This window comes from Lynx canadensis, chromosome F2, assembly GCF_007474595.2.
Source record: "Lynx canadensis isolate LIC74 chromosome F2, mLynCan4.pri.v2, whole genome shotgun sequence".
NCBI classification, from domain to species: Eukaryota; Metazoa; Chordata; class Mammalia; order Carnivora; family Felidae; genus Lynx; species Lynx canadensis.
In genome coordinates this window covers 58799326-58816515 of record NC_044320.2, presented here as the reverse complement: position 1 = coordinate 58816515, position 17190 = coordinate 58799326, and the positions used below count along the sequence as shown (strand labels likewise).

At 33.4% G+C, this 17190-nt stretch overlaps 1 pseudogene; it reads right to left on the bottom strand.

Annotated features, from left to right (window-relative positions):
- Positions 1-301: 301 nt before the first annotated feature.
- Positions 302-15559, bottom strand: LOC115506043 (annotated as a pseudogene).
- Between the last annotated feature and the right edge of the window lie 1631 nt (positions 15560-17190).

The window sequence follows — 17190 nt, the reverse complement described above, 5'->3', positions numbered from 1 at the left end:
ATCAAATGTTTAGTGTATCTACAATAATAGATCAGCGCAAAGGTATATCTGCAGGTTCTAAAAGTAAAAGTAAGTTAAGTTGGCAAATACCATATTCCTCAACGAATAAGAAGGCTGATCAAAGATAAAATGTTGGATAGTTTTATCAATCAGGCCACCTTACAGGATAATTTTCCAGGGTAGCAACTCTACACATAGAACTGAACTGTTTGTGATTATTCTAGAGCCAGTACATTTGCACAGTTTTAAAACAAAAATGTAACAAGTAATTATACATTAGGATTGGTGGGAATACCAGGTATTATTTCAGAACTGTCACTATGTATTCCTTCTTGTCTGACACAATCAGTACAGATCCAGGCTTGCTGTGTTTAAAACGATTCCCTTCCTTTTGTTGACCAGCTTCTTTAATGGTGTGCTGTTCTTGAATCTGGGTGTAGATAGATTTTGGTAGATATCGGTGATGAGCAATGTGTTTTATATGAGGATGGTGTTGAGGTTTCTCCTTCAACTTCTGGCTATACCCTTTGGCTACTTCTTCTCGTGAAGTAAGCACATCCAGTTTTTCAGAAGCATTAGCCTTCCACAGACAAATGTCCATTTCATCAGATCCACACGTAATACATTTGCTGTTAGAAGTCTATTTTATACAGAGAACATGTTGCATTCTCTTTGCATGATAGACTAACCCATTTCTTTTTTTGCCAATAGGAAAGATTCAAATCGATTCATCAAAACTAGCAGACACCAACTCTTTCCCAGTGGGAGAATAATGTACATTAAGCACTGCAGATACAGATCCACACGTACCATTACAAGAGTGTATAGTGGATGCTTCTGAAATGCATAGAAGTTGTAATCTTCATTTGCTGCAGTAAAAATGAAAGCTTCCATAGGGTTCCAACAAATTGTATTTGTTCCCATACCTAAGATGACATTTTTCAGAGGAGTGTCTTGCCTCATATCATATAGTACTATATTCCTGTCAGAAGCACAACTGCCCAAGAGAAATGTGTCAGTTGGATTAAGTTTAACACTACTGTCAAATCCCTAGATCATCGAACATATAGGATTGGTTCTTTGTTCATCCCAAATGTCTACTTGGTGTCCACATGTGGCAAAAACAGCTTCTTTCCAGTGATGAGCAATTCCTGTATACACTCTCTTTCCTAATGTTGTATGCAGTGGTTCCTCCTCTTCTCCGTAGCCCAGTCCATCCATTTTCTACTGCTTCACAGTTTTGTCATCACCAACAGTTAAAAAAAAAAGTCCCACAAAAACAAGTATGTATTCCTTATACAAAACTCTCATGTGCTTGTATTGTATGGATACTTTTTCATTTAGTTGAGTTCCAAATTCTAATCTCTCAATCACATGCCCCAGGAAGGACAGTAGCCAGGCTCTTTGGATGCTTTGCCAAACAATTGACTTTATCTCTGTAAGGAAGCGAGAAATAGTTTTGCCGATACCCATCCCAGTTTGGTAACATTTAAAACTCTTACCTTTCTCGTGGGACCTCAAAGGATGTAAGATAGGATTATAGTTTCTTGTAACTGGCTATGTAGATCCAAATCTTCCTTCCTGAAAGATCTGAATCCTTAATTACTCTGCCTTTTCTGGTTCCAGTAGTTTTCCATTAATCTTTACTGTTGGCATGGGAATTGTAAAAAGAACCTCAGAAGATCTCCTGGGTTCCAAACACAGTCCTCCTTGCTTCCACCATAGAAGAAACCAATTTCCCCTGGCATTTGGCATCCATCAGTCTGTTCCTTATAGGAATTTATATAATAGTGCCAATGTGATGCAGTTATTGAAATATACCATTTGGCAGTGGTTGCATGACTTATTTTGAGATCCAGAAGGACAGTGTGCAACTTTAGATATGCTACCTCTTTCAAAAGAATTCTACTGGACTCAGGAAAAATGATCAGTTAAGTTTGAAGAATTCATGTTTTGAAAATCAAACTAGATTAGGGCTTGACCTAACTCACACTCTCCAGATTTTAGATGTGAAAACGTTAACATTGAAGAGTACAAAATATAGATTATTCTATTCAAGAGCTTCATATTTTGGCTAAAAAAAAAAAGGGAAAGAATCTCTTTTGGCTGAGTGAACCTGAGAAAATAATACAAAATTGGTTATAAAACACTGATGCTCAAAATCTAGTAAAAGTGGGGCACCTAGGTGGCTCAGTTGGTTAAGCATCTAACTCTTGATTTCGGATCAGGCAGGTCATGATCTCACAATCATGAAATTGAGCTGTGCGTTGGACTCTGTGCTGGGTGTAGAGCCTGCTTAAGAGTCTCTCTCCCCCTCTGCCCCTCCCCTGCTTGCTCGTGTGCATGATCTCTGTCTCTCTCAAAAAAAGAAAGAAAGAAAGAAAGAAAGAAAGAAAGAAAGAAAGAAAGAAAGAAAGAAAGAAAGAAAGAAAGACTATGAACTCATTATATTCCAGACATACAGAAATGTACACATGTATGCCTATACAAAATACCTCACAAATATCAGCTCTCTCACAAACCTTTTGAACTCCTGAGATCTCCAAAAGTCCTTGAGTCTTGGCTTGAAAAGTTGTAGTCTACAATGGCATGCTCTCTTAAGTTTTTGAGGATTTTGAGTTTTCAGTTCTCAAAAAGTGGTAATATGTGCACATGCATGACACACATATAGCGTGTATGTATACTTGTATCATGTACATGTATATGTACATATATATAATAATATATACATATATAATACATATAAAACATATACATACATACATATAATACATATAATATGTATATATATAATGCATATATTACATATAATGCATGTAATGCATGTAATACATATGCATATAATACATATAATACACATATGCATATAATACATAATGCATATAATACATATAATGCATATAATGCATAATGCATATAATACATATGCATATAATGCATATAATACATATAATACATATAATACATAAAACACACACATAATAATACATACATATAATACATATATAATATATATAATACATACATACATACATAATACATATAATACATATACACATATGCACACAAATGAAATATTTTCTACTAAATATGGTGCTGGCAAAGCAGTGTAGCCTAAGTCAGTTGTCTCAAAAATTGTTACTATGCATCCCCCATCAGTAAAACATTTTTGAGAATGTTCTACTACACAGTTTCCTAGAGGCTAGAAAATTGCTCCATTTGTTTCTCTGTTTACCTCTATTACCTACTAATAAAATAGAAGCAGATTACCTAATACCAAGTGAGTAGTGGTGTGATGCTGAACGAGTCATGGATCTTTCTTAGACTTCGTGTCTTCATCTATAAATTTCTTTTGTAATTTGATTTATCTTGTTCAGTGCTAAGATTATGCAGTTGTTTCAGATGCTGCTACAATATGGGATTGTATTTATTGAATCATTTTTGATAGACACAGACAGTGTGTGGATAAGAGCAGGTCCTGCTATACATTATGCCTCAACAATATGAAATACTAAACCAGAATAAAAGGGAAATTTCTTATGCCCTAATTTCAACTCACAATATGAATTAATGTGCTTCACTTTAGGAATACATATAACCTCTTTAACGCATGATAATGAAGCCATCATGGGGTCTACAACCTGAGTCCCAGGGCTCTCAGAGCAGCATGAAGAGTGATAATGCCCCATAGGACCTGGTCTGCTTGTCTTTTATTTACCCTAAATTTGCTAATGGGGTGGATAAGGGACTGAAATAGAATGGCTGTGGCTAAATGTGCAGAGGCCTCAAAGACACTGATTGGCCAGGAAAGTATTAATAATCAGAGTAACCATAATAAAGTTAGCTCAGGACATGAGTAATAGTGTGCAAAGCTAAAGAATATCTGTTTCTGCATCTAGGGAGTAGATTTAGAAAACTTGGTTTATTTTATTATATTATGGGATAGAGTGCTTAAAACATAAATGCTAGTCACCAATTCAAAGGGAGGATGCTGGAATGAGGAACAATATGACATTTGATAACAGGGCAGGGTGTTTAAGAGGGAGGCAGCACTGGTGGCTTTATAATTTGCTGTTTCATTTCTGTGTTTGGCTTCTGCTGTAACCAGCTGGCATGAAGGAACTCTCTGGTGTTTTGAATCAAGAAGGAAATAAAACACACACAGGCTTCACTACAGATAACCTGAACATTTTGAATTTGGTTTATGGCAAGAGAAATGTGTACTTTGGCTTTATTTTTTAATAGTGGTGGTACGTTGGCTGAATTGATCTCCTTTATGACTCGAGAATTTGTGCAATGGTGCTTGGATTTAAAAAAAGGTAAAATATACCTATGGAAGAAAATTTTTGTCTCATCTGAAAACAATTGACATCTACGAACAATGGCTGCTTAATGAGAAAATATCTATTGGCAAGTAATAGAAATTGTTGAATTTTGATTGTAAGATTAAGCAATGTTTTTTCCTCTTAGCCTCACCTTGATCTGTTTAGATTGGGTTGGATTTGTTACTTGAATTTAGTCATTGTTATATAATTATGAAAAAAAAATTTATGCCGTTTGTCTTTGAAGTGATCTCTGCTTTTTATGTAAATTTTCTATGAATGTGTAATGTATAACAAATATATATATGTACGATCTTAAGTGTACTTCTCAATTATTTTTATATATTACTCACTCCTTTGTAGCAATCACCCAGATCAAGATAATATTTCTAAAAGCTTCCCTTGTACTCTCCTAGCCACCATGCTCCTCCCACCTCCCCAAAGAGAACAGCTATTTTGACTTCCATCACACAGATTGGTTTTGCCTGTTGGAGACATTTATATAAATGTAATTATATAGTGTTTTTGTGTATGTGTCTGGTTTCTTTCACTCAGTGTTATGTCTGTGAGACTATCCATATGGTTGTTTGTAGAATTAGATTACTCATGGTCGTTGTGTAATATTCCATTTAGAATATCAATATTCTAAAATTATGTATGTTCTTCTATTCATGGATACTTGGGTTGTTTCCAGTATTTCACTATATAAGATAATGATATTATTAATTTTTTGACATGTCTTTCAGTGCATATATATTCAAATTTTCTATATTTAATAGTGTATTTGTTGTGTCATAAGATATTGTTATGTTTTGATTTAGGAGATATACTGCTAGACAGCTTTACAAAGAGATTATACTTATTCATACTCTCACTGGCAGTACTTGCCTCCAAAGTTTCTGGTAGATGTATAGTAATGTTGTGTGTGTGTGTGTGTGTGTGTGTGTGTGTGTGTTATGTAATTTTTTAAAGAGACATTAATTTATTTAGAGCAGTTTTAGTTCACAGCAAACCAAGAGGAAAGTACAGAGATTTCCCACGTACCTCCTATCCCCACACATGCATGGCCTCCCCTGTTATCAACATTTTTCACCAGCGGTACATTTATTATTATTGACAACTTGCAGCAACACATCATAATCACCCAAAGGTCATAGTTTACATTAAAGTTTCCTCTTCCTGTTGTACATTCTGTGGGTTTGGACAAATGTGTAAAGACATGTATCCATCATTATAATATGATGCAGGGTATTTTCATTGCCCTAAAAGTCCTGTGTGTTCTATTTATACTAATCCTGCCCACAATGACCCAATTATCTTTTTACTCTTTCCACATTTTTTTCTTTTCCAGAGTATCATATAGTTGGAATAATAGAGAATGTAATCTTTTCACATTGGCTTTTTTCACTTATTATTCATTTAAGTTTCCTGCATATCTGTTCATGGCTTGATAGATCATTTCTTATTAGAACTGAATAATATTCTATTATTTGTAATGTAGAATTCTATAATTTTCTGTTGTGTTCCAGTTTATGAATTCATTCACCTACAGAGGACATATTGGTTGCTTTCAAATTTTGGCCATTATGGATAAAGCTGACAAAACATGTGTGTGGACAGATTTTTTTGTGTGGACGTAAGTTCTCAACTCCTTTGGGTAATAACCAAGGAGAGTGATTGCTGGATCATCTAGTGAGAATATGTTAGTTTGTGTGAAGCCACCAAACTGTCTTCTAAAGTGTCCGTACCATTCTGCATTTTCACCAGCAATGAATAAAAATTCCCATTGCTCCACAGTCTTGCCAACAGCTGGTGTTGTCAGTGTTCCAAATTTTGTCCATTGTCCGTTCTAATAGGTGTCTCTAATGGTATCTCACTGTAATTTTAATTTGCACTTTTTGGTGATCTATTATGTAGAACATCTTTTTATATGTTTACTTACTATCTGCATATCTTCTTTGGAGAAGTGTCTGTTTAGGTCTTTGGCCCAATTTTTAAATGAATGGTTCATTTTCTTACTTTTGGGTTTTAAGAGTACTTTGTATATTATGGATAACAGCCCAGATGTATCAGATGTGTCTTTGCAAATATTTTCTCCCAGTCTGTGGCTTGTATTCTTATTCTCTTGATGTGGCTTTTCACAAAAGTTGTAATTTTGATGAAGTCCGACTTATCAATTATTTCTTTTGTGGATTGTGGATTCTGTTGTATCTAAAAAGTAATCATCACATCCAAGGTCACCATGCAGGTTTTGTCCTATGTTATCCTCTAGGAATTTTATAGTTTTTAATTTTATGATCCAGTTTGAATTAATTTTTGTGAAGAGCATAATGCCTGTCTAGATTATCTAGGTTCATTTTTTTGGTGAATCTAGATTTATTATTCATCAATATGTGGATGTTCAATTGTTCCAGTAACCTCTGGTGAAAAGAGTATCATTGATCTACTTTATTGCATTTTCTCTTTTGTAAAAATCAATTGACTATATTTGCAGTGGCTATTTCTGATTTTGCTATCTGGTTCCATTGATCTATTTCTCTGTTCTTTTACCAATATCGCATTGTCCTGATTATTGTAGTTTTACAGTTCTTCCTCAATATTATATTGGCTATTCTGGCTCATTTGCTTCTCCATCTAAACTTTAGAATCAGTTTGTCAATATCCACAAAATAACTTCCTGAGATTTTGTTTGAGATTGTATTGAACCTATAGATCAAGTTGGGAAGAACTGGTATGTTGACCATACTGAGTCTTCCTATTCATGAACATGGAATACCTCTCCATTTACTTAGTTCTTACTTGATTTCATTCATCAGAAATTTATAGTTTCCTTGTGTAGATCTTATACATATTTGTTACACTGTGGTTTTAACTTGTATGTACCTGATGGCTATTGATATTGATCACATTTACATATGTTTATTAGCCATTTGGATAGTCTCTTTGTGAAGTGCCTGTCCAAGTGTTTTGTCTGCTTTTTTCTATGGGGTCATCTATCTATATTTCTTGAGTTGTAGAAGATTTTTTATATAGCCTGTTTATTTTTCCTATACATTATATAGTATATATGTAACATGTATTATGTTTATTTTTCATATACACCATGCATATTATCTATATACATAATATATACATTTTCTATAAATTATATATAGAATATATATTATATATATTACATATACTATAACTTTTCATTCTGCCTTGTAAACTCTTCATGGAATATTTTGATAAATATGAAATCTTAATTTCCATGAGGCACAAATTATTAGTGTTCTCTTTGGCTAGTACATTTTGTTTCCTCTTTAAGGACTTTAAATTACTACTTTGGCTATGAAAGTATTCACATATATTACCTCCTACAACCTTTATTGTTTTGTAATTCACATTATTTAGATCTACACTTAATATGGAATAAATTTTGGTTGTATTCAGGACATACAGATTAAAATTTATTAACCTAAATTTTCCCCCCACTGCAATGCAATGTCACTTTTATAATATCTGTGGTTGCTTATATGACTCTGTTTCTGGAGTCTTTATTATATGCCATTGGTCAGTTTTTCTATTCTTGTGTCAATATCATAAAATCTTACTGTGATTTCTTGGTAAGTATTGATATATGGTAATTTAAATACTTTGACTTTATTTTCATTCAAGATTGCCTTGCCTCATCTTGACCTTTCTGCATTTTCATTAGAATTTTAAAATAAACTAATCAATGTCAATAAAAATAAAGTTTTGATTTTAATTGGTATTCAATTGAATTGAATTGAAGTTGGGAAATAATTGATACATTTACAATCTTTAGTAAATTTTTTCATTTATTTACCTCTTCTTCAATTTTCGTAAGTAATATTTTTAAATTTTATGTGCAAAGACTTTGCAAAATTTTTATTAGGTAAATATATCAAAATTTTATGTGCTTGATGCTAAATTAATGCTCTTTAAAAATTTTTATTTTCTAATTGCTTATATCCAGCAGTCATGCTAAATTTACTTACTGATTCTAACACTTTATGAATGCTTTGGATATTTTGTGTGCACAGTGATGCCATTTATAAACAAAATCCATTTATTCTTTTCCAAACTTTATAATATTTATTTATTTTGATAATATTATTGCACAGGCTGGGGCATCCAGTGCAAAGTTGAATAAAAGTGATGATATCAGACTTTCTTATCTCATTCCCAGTCTTGATGGGAAATTTTTGAGATGTCTTTATTAAATATAATGTATGGTGTAGACATTTGTAGATACCCTTTACCAGATTAAGATTTTCCTCCATTTTTAGTTTGTTAAAAGTTTTTATCATGAAAGAATATTGACTTTTATCAAAAGTTTTTCCTGTATCTATTGATATAATTATGCCATTTTCCCCTTTTATTCTGTCAATGTGATGAATTAGATTGATTGCATTTTGAATGTTAAACTTCTCTTACAGACCTAAAATAAACCCTACCGAATGTTGTTACATTATCTGTTTTATGGTTTGATTTGCTCACATTTCTTTTAGAAATTTTCAACTATATTTTCCAAAGAAATTTATCTGTAATTTTCCTTTCTCTTAATGCCAATTTAAAATTTAAAATTTCAGAGTGAAGTCTGTGCTGACCCCATAATGTGAGCTGTGGGTCCTTGTTTTTCTCTTTTGTGAAAGTATTTAGAATTATTTATTCCTAAATATGTGGAAGAATTCAATAATGAAGCCATCTGGGCCAGATTTTGAAATGTGATTTTTTAATACGAAAACTTTAAAAAATATATTCAATTGCTTGGGTAGATAATGGGATAATCTGAATTTTTCCTGTCAGCTTTGATATACTTTTATTATTTCCCCCACCCTAGGGAATGTTTTTTCATTTCATTTAAAAGAAAGAAAAAAATAACTTAGGACCCTATTTCATTATACAAAGCAAAACACTTTTATAAATTTCATCAGTTACATCAAATATATTAACTATTATACAATATTATTAGGATATTTTACCAATAAGTAAACCTTTATACACCTCTTTAATCAAATGGCTTTGTTTCCCAATGAGATATTAGATTAATTAAAATAAGAATATGTTTTTTATAAACATTATTGGTAACCCATGTCCTCCACATTTCAAAAATTGTAAAAGCTACATAGTTCCAACAAAGCCCAGTATTTTTAATTGCTATTAGATAGTTTTAAAAGTTCTTTTCTATTTTCTTAATCATACTTCTTTTTAAGGTTAAAGTGCTTGCTATCGTGAAAGATTTCTTAACAATTGGAAGTTGAATAATTTAGAAAATTCATGTCTTCATTGTCTATCAATATTTCATAAAATATACGATATCTATTACTTATACTGTAGCCACTGTCTAGAATTTCAGTTTTTTTACATGTGCATTTATTTTTTTCTCAAACATTTAGATAAAAAAAAGCCCACAAAGTTTATAAATTTGGTCTCATTTTTTTAAGATAATTAATACAGATTCCAGTCCCTCCAGAAATATCACCCTAGGTTGTAAAATGCCCTCAGCACTATTTACCTTTCTCTCCTTAGAAATAGGTTCAGAGTAGAGCAAACCACAGGTAAACTCCTAGGGTTTCAGTAGTGATGGTGACATGAGGTGAGGAATAGTAAGGGCAACGTTCAGGATCTAGGTCAAGAATATGAGTGAGGGCCCCACCAATTCAAATTTAGGGTAACTTGTATGAAGTCCAAAGGCAAGGACTACACAGGCTGTCTTTATTAGGAATTTGGTTACACAAGCTCTGGGTCAGCTCCCATTCTTTGTGGCTATCCAGGCAAGCCATCTCACCTATTTAGCGTGGCCGGGTAGACCAAGGAAAGCACCAACAACTGGGTGCTTTTCATTGCTAATCCTGGCCTTGACTCACGCTGTGACCTCTCCTGGTGTGTTTCTTCAGCTGGAAAGTGAAGATAATAATAATGAGGTATTTAACAAGGGGTGTTGTGTGGATTAACAGTTAATAACATGTTTCATAAGACAAGGCAGCATTGAGCTTGTAAATACTAATAGAAAGTTTCTTCACACTACAAAGTAAATTAGTGCTTCTCTTGAAGAAAACCCAATATGCCAGAACATGAACATACAAAGCAGTTGAAATAAGGTGAATTTTTACTTGACAGAAGTAACTTCATTTTTTAAAAGAATACTCCACTGCTTTCCTTTTGATATTTGGTTCATACTTGTGCATTTAAAAGCTTTTATAAAGTTTATCTATACCGATTCTATTACTTTAATATTTAGTACGCAGAATACATGTTTTGACATGATTGAATATGATTTTTTTCTCAAAAATTCAACTAAAAATAAATGTCATATAGTTTGTTACCTATATATAAGTTAACTTCATTTATGCAAGCCTTTTTGTTGCTTTGGTTGTTTCATCATGAAGTTTCTTGTATTACTTGAGGAAATTGTGTTAAATGTAATGAATTTCAATTTATACAAGCTTTCTAGGACTCTGTAACATATCACAACAGGTAATCTATCTTCAATAGCTTAGCACCGAGTCAGCTGTTTGCAGGAAAAATTACATATGCCCACTAAACTAATTCTCCATACAATGCTTTTCATTTCCTTTCTGTTTACTTACTTTGTTAGTCACAAAGATGAGGAAAAGTTACAGATATAAATCTTGAAGATGTAAATGTAAAAGAACTATGAGCTTACTAAAAGAAAATCAAAAGATGATAATTTATAGCTACTAAAAGAGTATAGTTGGTAGAGTGTCTGACTCTTGATTTCTGCTCAAGTCATGATCTCAGATCATGAGATAGAGCTGACCCTTGTAGCTGGGTGGACCCTGCTTAAGATGATCTCTGTTCCTCTCCCTCTGCCACCCCCCATGCCACACACTCTCTCTCTCAAAAAAAAAAAAAAAAAAAGAAAAGAAATACTTCTTGAATTCTGGAATTATTATTGACATTACCAAGACAAGGTCAAATACAAAGACCAAAAAAATTATGCTGGTAAAGAAATCTTCAAATAGAAATATTGAACACTATGTTTAGTAGGTATTGTTAAAATAATTTAGAAAACATGAAGTCACTAGGTATTTAGTTGAACTTTTGCTCAGGCTATGATTTAATGTTTTCTCACAGTGCTATTAAGAATTGTTGTTTTATAAATTTATGGGTATTTTAATGGGAATTTGAGAGGATTTCTGTAATACACATCTTATTTGATCTTTACAAATAATGTACTTCTAACCTCATTAATTCACTTAATACAAGTTTCTTGAGTGATAGGAAGAATAAAATGAGACTCTGACAGTTTATTCATCTTTTTATATTTTACAAAAGATATTTATGAAGCCTTACCCATAGTCTTGAAATTCATTAAAAAATTATACTAAAATAATCATTGAAATGTCTGTCAAGTCCCTCTCACTATGCCATATTGCTTCCTTTTTCTTTTTTTACCATCTAGATGATCTTTCCTCATCCTTCAATCTTTCTGTTCTACTTCTAACTTCTTGCAAACACCTAGCTCTCCAGGTGTCTTATATATGTATAAGACATATGTATAATATACATACACACACACACACACACACACACACACATACATACAGAGAGATACACACACACACACACACACATACAGAGAGAGAGACAGAGAGAGAGACAGAGAGAGAGACAGAGAGAGAAGAGATAATTGGTTTATATTGAGGTGATATGGAACTACTTGTTTATTTTTTGTTGGTTCAGTAAAAATTTCCACCTAAATTAGATATCAGTTTTCTAAAAAAACAACATAAATTCAGATAAACCACAAAATTATGGGCAATCTGTACTGCTTTCATCATATACATGAAAGATTTTTACAAATAGAAAAGTCTTGGGATCAGATGTTTGCAGAAGAAGGTCCTACCAGAGCCTATATCTACCAGATATAATTTTGAAACTAACTTTCTCTATGAGGTAATTCTTAAACTTTGACTCAAAGTAATATTTCACTTTCATTAGATATTAAGCACAACAGAATAAAGACCTGATCTTATGCACAGCTGTTCTGCTCCACTAGACTCAGAGTCTAATATTTTCAACTTTATTTTGGAATGAGTATATATAAAATTAAGGAGGTAGGAACTATTAGCAGAGAGCCTTCCTCAAGGATCACCACAAAAATTTCATCATTCTGATACTTGGCAAAGGTGGTTGGGGACATTATTGTCTTTACAAAAATATGAAGTACAGCCCCTGACATAAAAGAATATCTGGCCCAATATGTCAGTAGTGCCAGAGTTAATAGTTGATAAACTCTTATCAAGAGTGAGATACTAATACTTCTTTTATTACTTAATGAAATAAAAATATATATAAAAGCTCTTTTGTGAGCAAAACATATTTCTAGATAATCTTTTTTTTCTATTAGTTTCTGTTCTAACTACAATTGTGGCATAGATATTTGAGGTAGTTTCAGTTATAAGATCACAAATGGACAAATGGCATATGTTGTTAACTTTAATCAGTGGGCATTTTTAGGCTTTGGTTTGATAAGTGTCATCATTGAAGTACTACGGAATTAGATAGCATATAATCTAGCATGGTGTCCTCTCATGAAGATCACACTTAACATATGGTCTCCCACACTTACGAGCAATGCAATGTTTCAAACATAACTCTTTGAGCTTTAATTACATCTGTAAAATTGTTATAATACCTCACTCATAGAATTCCTGAGTATCAGAGATAATAAAAGTAAAGAACAAAGCACATTAACATATAGCAATCTCCTAAAATATAATTGCCATTATTATTGTTAGTCACTATATAAGTTCCCTCTTCCTGTTATTAGAATTTTACCTGCAGTTTACTAAGACTTCACCAAATGTTCATGCTGTTTTATTATGATATATAAAATCTCAGGAAAAACCTATAGGAATACACCAGGGATATAAAAATCTAATATTAAAAAAACCTAAGTTGTGGCACCCAAATAAATAGCAGATTATTCTCTATAAGAAAATCATGTAAAATGAGAAATTACCACATTTTCTGTTACTTTATCTGCTTTGTATGAGTAGTATGTGCCTGCTCCATCATATACTGGTTTCTAAGGGCCATGTGTCTGCAGTTCATGAAACTTGAGCACTAGGTGGCACTCTTGTATCCTTGATTAAATGAACACAATTAAACTTTTCATTGTTTCCAAACAAATTAGGGCTGGTTTTCAAACTTTTAATCAACTAGACTTCATAGGAACCTCTGACACACTATAGCATTGTTTCTGGAAAATATTTAGACATGTAATGTGCATTTAGGATGCCCACTGGGTCTTTGTTGGAAAATTATAGCCTTTAGAATTAGCAGGGATCATTTAGTTTTCTTTTAGACAATATTTGCCTGGGTCTGCTTCTAAAAGGGTCATTCAGGATCTCCCATAAATTATGGGAACAATTTGTGTTGCTTTTATAGTTTTTAAATTATTTTAAATTGGTAAAGAAAACTATAGTAAAATGTCCATACTAAATTATATTTCATAAAAATATACACAGATTAAGTAAAATACCAAAAAATAATATTTACTTGAACAATCATGTTGACTCATTTTATGTAGTCCTTAAACAAATTTTTTCTTAATTTTAAAAATGTATTTAGGCCTCTTGATTAAAAACAAAAAAAGTGGCATCGATTAAATTTGTAGCAATACACAGGTTTTTGGCTTTCATTTTGTTTTTACATTCAGGCCTACCTATGTTTAGGAATCCATTACTATATCACAAACATGTGCACAGCCCTTATGAAATGCCGGGTAGGGTTTGGATGTATCCACTCTGAGCAGATATTTACCTTGAAGTGATGAGGAGTTTGATGACAAGTAAAATGCAAATACATGTTCTCTTGATAATGTTCTGCCAAAGTGAGATACTGGTACAAATACTGCAACTGAGACAATAAATAATATGTATTTTGAAAAATAGACTCCATTTTCTAAATATTTGTCAAATGAATACAATACTTGGAAGTTTCTTTCTGATTTAACAACTAAACAACTTTGATTTGCCTCTCCAAAATCTGTAACAATGTTACCATGTCATAGGAGGAGATACATGCCTTCATTTTCAATAAAATGGAAAAACTGTCTTAGAAGTAAATATTTGACAAAGATGCCCCTCTTTCCTGAAAAATAACTGAGATAGTTGTAAATCATAATTCTATCACAGTGAAAATTCCATCAGAAATGCAAATTTCAACTGGATGTCAAATATGTTCAATGATTCTCTCCATATCAGACAAATTAAAGAATGACAACAGTTGTTACATATTATTAGTGATTCAAATTTGATAGCATTTCCTCTTTGCTTAGCTTCTAATCCCACACAGTCTCCTCTTGAGTGGCTCCATGAGAAGAAGAGGTCATGTGGAGTGTAGTTTAAGAGCTTGGACCTTGCCTTTACTAGCTATGTCACCTTGGATAAATTACTTAACCTTAGTCTAATTTCCTCATTTGTGAAATGGAGATAATACATTGTAGGTGTCTTATGGCGAATAATGAATTAATGTTACTAAAATGTATGCAAAAGTGCTCAGTAGGAAAAAAATCACTTCTGTATGTTTTTTCCTTATTACTCACATATAGCACTTCTGACACTTTTGGCCACCAAATTTGTGTTGGGAGAAACACAAGCAGTACCCTGTGACATGACCAGGGAATCTTAGAATTCAGTTCTGACACCATCAGAAGTTAGCTGAAGTTAGTATCAGATCCCACAAATTATGGCCTCAGTTCCGCAAGACTGCCTTCCCCATTTGAAATGTCAATTGCAAGTTCCAGGTTGTTACCTGTACTTCTGACCTACTGGCTATGACTTGGGGGTCCCATGACTCCCTTGTCGGGTTCAACAGTTGGCTAGAATGGCTCACAGAACTCAGAGAAGCATTTTATTTACTATATTACTATTTTATTATGATAGGATATAATTTAGGAAGAGCCAGATAGAAGAGATGCATAGGACAAGGGAAAAGGAAAGGATGTGGCCCTCTGGATAGTCCACTGTCCCCCCTTCTCCATGTGTTCAGCAACACGGAAGCTCTCCAAACACGTGCTTTGGGGATGGACACTTCACTATGTATCCGTAATGTATGCATTATGTATGCATTATGTATGCATATTAACCCCACTTTCTAGCCCCTCTTACCTCTCTGGAGAATGAGGTGTAGGGCTGAAAATCCAAGCTTCTAAATATGGCTTGGTCTGTCTTATGACTGTCTCCCATCTTGGAGCCCATCTAGAGTAGCCTCATTAGAATAAAAGGGATATTCCCCAGGATATTCCTAGGGATTCAGAAGGGTGGTGTCAGGAACCAGGATCAAAGACCAAATATTAGAACAAAAGATGCTTGTAGCTCTTCTCAATTAGGTTACTTCAAGGGTTTTGGAACTCTGCCAGGAACTGGGGGCATGGACCAATTATGTATTTTCTATTATCTTACAAGGTGTATAGATAGTAAGTGCTATATAAATGTTTGTTATTTAAGAAAAAAAATCAGTATTCAATCTTGAATGGGTATTGAAATTACAGAGTAAATTTAAACATTTTCTATTTGTAACTTATTTTTACAGATCAGTGTTTTTTCTCACATATTTCATTTTATTTTTTTTTTAATTTTTTTCAACGTTTTTTATTTATTTTTGGGACAGAGAGAAACAGAGCATGAACGGGTGAGGGGCAGAGAGAGAGGGAGACACAGAATCGGAAACAGGCTCCAGGCTCCGAGCCATCAGCCCAGAGCCTGACGCGGGGCTCGAACTCACGGACCGCGAGATCGTGACCTGGCTGAAGTCGGACGCTTAACCGACTGCGCCACCCAGGCGCCCCACATATTTCATTTAAAAAAAAATATTTTTGAATGTTTATTCATTTTTGAGAGACAGGGACAGAGTGTGAGTGGGGGAGGGTCAGAGAGAGAGGGAGACACAGAACCCAAAGCAGGCTCTAGGCTCTGAGCTCTCAGCACAGAGCCCAACGCAGGGCTCGAACCCATGAACTGTGAGATCATGACCTGAGCCGAAGTCAGACACTTAACCGACTAAGGCACCCAGGTGCCCCTCTTACATATTTCTAACAAATCATTTTGAATATTTGGATTTTTCAGAAAATTAGTAATGTAAAAATAGGGTCCAAGCATGGACAAAAGTACAGTCATTTTACATTTGAACCAAGTAAATATGTCACTTATTCATATATGTATAACATTAAAATTAAGTTGTCCAATAAGATGAGCTTCCTAAAATATCACTTTTTATATTGGTAAACATTAAATAACACATTCTCTTTAACTTTCATTCATCAGGTTATAGAAATTCGCAAATGTGAAGCGTTCTATACTCAAATATGCATAAATTGAGGAACAATACACTTAATCCTGGTACTCAGAACTTGCTCTTGTCAAAGATTTCAGACCTTGGACTATACAACACACAGCTTTGAAATTTTTCACATATGAAATATAACTTTTGATAGTGTTGAACTGTAATTTTAGTGTTAAAAATCCTATCTGGTTACCTTGGTTTGAGTTGTATTTTTAAGGTTAGTTTTGTGATTCTTTTACTCAGTTTATATTTAAACTTTAAAATAACAGGATGTGCTTGAATATTCAGAAGTACATTATTATCTGCGCGGGAGTTGGAGTGACTTTTTTTTCCCTCAGAATCTCACCTGTCAATCACACAACAGACCTTTTTCCCCTGTTCTTCTGAGCCAAAACCCACTACTTCTGGGTTGTTTGGCTCTCTGTTAGCCCTCACAAGCTGAAATCCTACACTGAATAAACCATCAATATTTATTTTATAAAGTCTCCTACTTTTATATCAGAAAAGTGGATCATGTGGTGGAGGAGTGAAATCTCAAGAGCACTAA